Raw genomic sequence first — 4,209 nt, forward strand, 5'->3', positions numbered from 1 at the left:
GTCACGTCATCACTGAACAACCGGATACTTCAATCATGAAACTGATCAATGATCAGCTGATCAGCTTTTCTTTCTTGTTTGTTTATCGCCCACTTTGCGCCAGAAAGAGGAAACCAGCCGATGTTGTGCTAAACAGCAGCAACACGTTTAAGCTTGATCAGCTGTTGTTAGAATTTATTTAGTATTAATTTCTAGTATCAGCTGATGTTTGCTGGAGCCACAGCCGTAAAGCTGCTGGTCATGATATCGGTTTGGATATGTAGTGAGAGGGAAACATGAAGATGAAACCAGATGTCCTTACTGAATCATCAGAGCTGAACAGGTGATGGAGAAACAGGTTTACCTTTTAGGTGACATGAATGAGTTGAAGGGAAGTTCTGAACTGTTTCTGAGAGACAAATAACACCAGGATCCTTTTCTGTGTAGCTGACAGCTGGTAACTGTGCAGGGGCGGGTCTAGCAAAGTTTTGCCAGGGGGCCAGGTAGGGCATTAACAGGGAAAGGGGGGCACAAAGAAATACTTTTCTTTCTTATTCTCATTTAAAATATCTAGCTTTTATTAAATAATTATCTGAATCTTGCGAACAAAGTTTTTATCTGACGTAAAATGTATTGAAATCATACATATACCAAAAAGACAGTGTACGTCACTGTCACAACAGCGTTTGTTTTCATTCAAAGGCTTTATAGCTTTAATACCTGGTGGGCCGGTCTCTGGTCAAAATGCCCGATTTTTTTTGTCCCAGTCCAGCCCTGCAGGTTAATACTGGCAGTGTCACTGTGTCAGCTGGCTGTATTTCATCATCAGCCAGTGTTGTTCTTTATACATCAATATTACCAAAGTTTACCATAAGGCAGCATAGAAAGTATTTACTTGCTTTCAGTTTTCATTCAAATGTTAGTCTTTTCAGTCGTTTCCCCACTTTTTTCCTGTTTCAAAATCAAACACCAGTTTGTGAGAAGATTATCTTCTTTTTTTAATAGGCAGATAAAGTTTTGCATTGGCTAATTTGCCAATTGTATGTTAAAAATGTTCGTATTTTAATATTCAAAAATGTTTTTGCCCAAAACACATGTGCACTATATGTCAGTAAAAATACTATGCAAATATTGCTGTCCTTGAATGCTGAGTAAACACTGACAAAGCACTGATTGTATCTCTTGTACTTTATCAACGCAGTATCTAAAAACTTTGCACCGTAGTGGTTAAAACCTCATTCTAATAAGAGTTAAAAGCGCATTTGGTTATTAGGTTTATAGGGTTATTGAATTATGTTTAACGGTTGGTATAATTTTTTTTAACATTATCTGCCAATTACATCTGCCACCCTTCTCCAAATCTGTGCCCCTACCTGGCCCCCCCAACAAAAATTTTCTAGACACGCCACTGCTTATTCCTCCCAACAAGGTATGTAAATTTCTACAGAAGATGTATTTTCATAATACTGATGGTGCAATACAATTTATGTTAAGCTGTCTTTACTTGTGTACAAGGTGAAGTGTTTGCTATGTGCCAGGGAGCTGGGATATAACAACAACACCTCATCCATGCTTAGGCACTACAGAGCTTTGCATGAGAATAAGGGGAACACCGATTGTGGAGCAAGACCAGGTGAGCCATCAAATGCCATGATAATATAGCATGCAGTAATGTTACTAAATGATATAACAATATTATACAAGTGTAATAAATTACGTGTGTGATATTTATATTTGTGCTTTGTTTTTATTGTCTTTCCTCAGGAGAACAATCTCAAATAGATGAAGACCTGGTTAGCATGGTGATTGAGGACCCCCAGCCATTTACCACTGTGGAGGACAAAGGATTTAAAAGATTTGTTAAATCATTAAATCCTAGCTATGTTCTCCCCACTAAAAAGGTCATAAAAGCAGTGAAAATTTAGTTTTTACAGAATAAAATGTGAACAGGCAGGACTGAGGCTCAAGCCTCAGTGTGTAGCTGTCCACACCCCAACCACACCTCACCTCACAGTAAATGATCATTTCCATTTTAAGCATTTCCAAATAATCATTTTCCATACTGCCAGCATAAATATACACAGTATTCTGCCATAACTACAATATACATGTTTTACACACTCCTTTTGTTATTGACATTTACAGGCTGTGTGCAAAATGCCACACTCTTCAAATTCATGCCAACTAATATTTTTACGTCCAGTAGATGTCCTACTAGAGCAAATGAAGCTTCAAGAAGCTTTGCGCTGGAGTGAACCAATTGGATGAAAAGCTTCAGTGCTTCATGAAGCTTCATCTGTCCATCACTAGTCTCAAGTCAGTTGCCTGCAATGATATTTAAGGTCCAGCAGGTGTCAGTATGGAGCAAATCAGCAACACTGTGTCGACACCGTATCGATACAGTTTGGGAAATGTGCTGAAATGCTTCATGAGGCCTCATCTATCCATCACTATTGCTTGGTATCCTGAATCTGAAGGTAGAGCATGAACCAAGGATTTGAGCCAAGATTAATCCAGAAACTGCAGCACAAGAAAGTTTCAGTAATAAGGTAAAGCACAGCAAGAACTTGAAACATGAGCACCAGTTACCAACATGGGTGGATGACAAACTGGCGGTGAATGAAGGTCAGCGTTTGGCTTAAATCACTCTGGTTTGATGGCCTGCAATTGGCTCCAGGTGTGAAAGGAGCTGGAGGAGGTGGCCCTGCCCAGGGGCGGATCCCAGGTAGGTTCAGGAGCTACATGGAAATTCCAGCCACCCACTGTGGACCATGACATAAAGATCATCATCAGTTTATGTGATGGTCTCATTGGTCTTTTCTATCTATTTTGATAAATTAAATAATACAGTAAAATAATAAAATAAAATAATACGATAAGCCTTTATTATATCCTTTATGTTTTTAAATATAAAGGAAATAAAGGAAATGATAATGAATCAAGAATTTTTGTTCTTTTAGTTCCAAAGTGGGAGTTTTCTCACTGTAAAGACTCGAGTTCAGCGTTGACTGTGTGCTCTGTGTTCTTGAACTCCAGGGGTCCGTTCTTCGTACCTCGCTAAGTAAGTTAGCTGGATTTGATTGTTGACGATTTCGCATGATCTTGGATCATTCGGTTCTCCGAAGCTCATCCGGGACTTGCTGTCATAGCAACAGATCCGTAAGCGTAAACCTGCTCGGGAGCAGGCTTACTTTATGTAAACAGGATTAGATCGCGGCCACTCAGGTATGTCCGCTTCATTTATACGAAAGCAAGAGCGATATTTCTCCACTGTTTTTCCATAAATAAATATTATCAATGTAACTAAAGATAATGCAGTATTTGATTCTTTTATTGATTTCATACAGATACATACAGGTCATTTCCTAAAAAAAGGGAAATGTACTATTAATCATTCTATTTCATGTATTTGATTATTTCAGATGTAATTCATATTTTAGAGTAGTAATAGTAAATTACTTCGTGTAATCAAGATGAGAGACCACGGCTATAAAAGCGAAGGTGGATTTGGGAAGTCTGTTGCAGCCATGTCCTGTCCGTTTGTACACGAGCAACCCATTGCTGAAGGTGCAAGACTGATAAGGAGAGTTTTCAGAATTCAGCGGATATTGCGGGATAGACAGGATCCTTTAGCTCAGCGCGACAGTGTGCTCATAGAGAGATATCGATTTTCCCGTGAGGGTATTATTTACTTAACACTCTCTCTCTCTCTCTCTCTCTCTCTCTCTCTCTCTCCCTCTCTCTCTCTATACATGTGTGTATATATATATATATGTGTGTGTATATATACACACATATATATATATAGATTGTAATGGAATTTCTTTCACTTATGTATTAATCACATTATTTTATTGTATAATGCCTTGGTGCCACTGATTTTAACATGTCTGACACCCATACAGTAAGACAAATGGTGGGGGTCTATTTAGGAAGTTGGGGGAAGCAGACAACTCCACAGGAGGGAGAGTCTTTTGTCTCTTTGAGGACTCTGGGAGGTAGCAAGGGAGTGTGAACCTTAAGGTGTGAAACAGCTGTGTACTGCCTTTTGTTCCTGGAGAAGGTATTTAACTGAGAGCCACACTAGGCTCAGTGAGACTCTGCTGACCCTGCCCCGTGGTCATGCAGGCTCTCCACCAAGCTTGGTTTTCTGTTCTTTGTGTGTTTGGATTAAAGAATGTTAGCTACCGCTCACCGCTCATCTGCAGGCTTTATTTAAGTGGAAAACTT

The 4,209-nt window shown here is 39.2% G+C and overlaps 1 long non-coding RNA gene across 1 annotated transcript; it reads left to right on the plus strand.

Moving 5' to 3' along the window:
* The first annotated feature begins 1,334 nt into the window (after positions 1 to 1,334).
* Positions 1,335 to 1,923, plus strand: LOC109197523 (uncharacterized). The gene is made up of 3 exons (XR_002058575.2): positions 1,335 to 1,408; positions 1,495 to 1,612; positions 1,744 to 1,923. It is a non-coding gene; the product is annotated as an uncharacterized LOC109197523 (long non-coding RNA).
* The last annotated feature ends 2,286 nt before the right edge of the window (positions 1,924 to 4,209 follow it).

This window comes from Oreochromis niloticus, linkage group LG9 (genome assembly GCF_001858045.2).
Source record: "Oreochromis niloticus isolate F11D_XX linkage group LG9, O_niloticus_UMD_NMBU, whole genome shotgun sequence".
Taxonomy (NCBI): Eukaryota; Metazoa; Chordata; class Actinopteri; order Cichliformes; family Cichlidae; genus Oreochromis; species Oreochromis niloticus.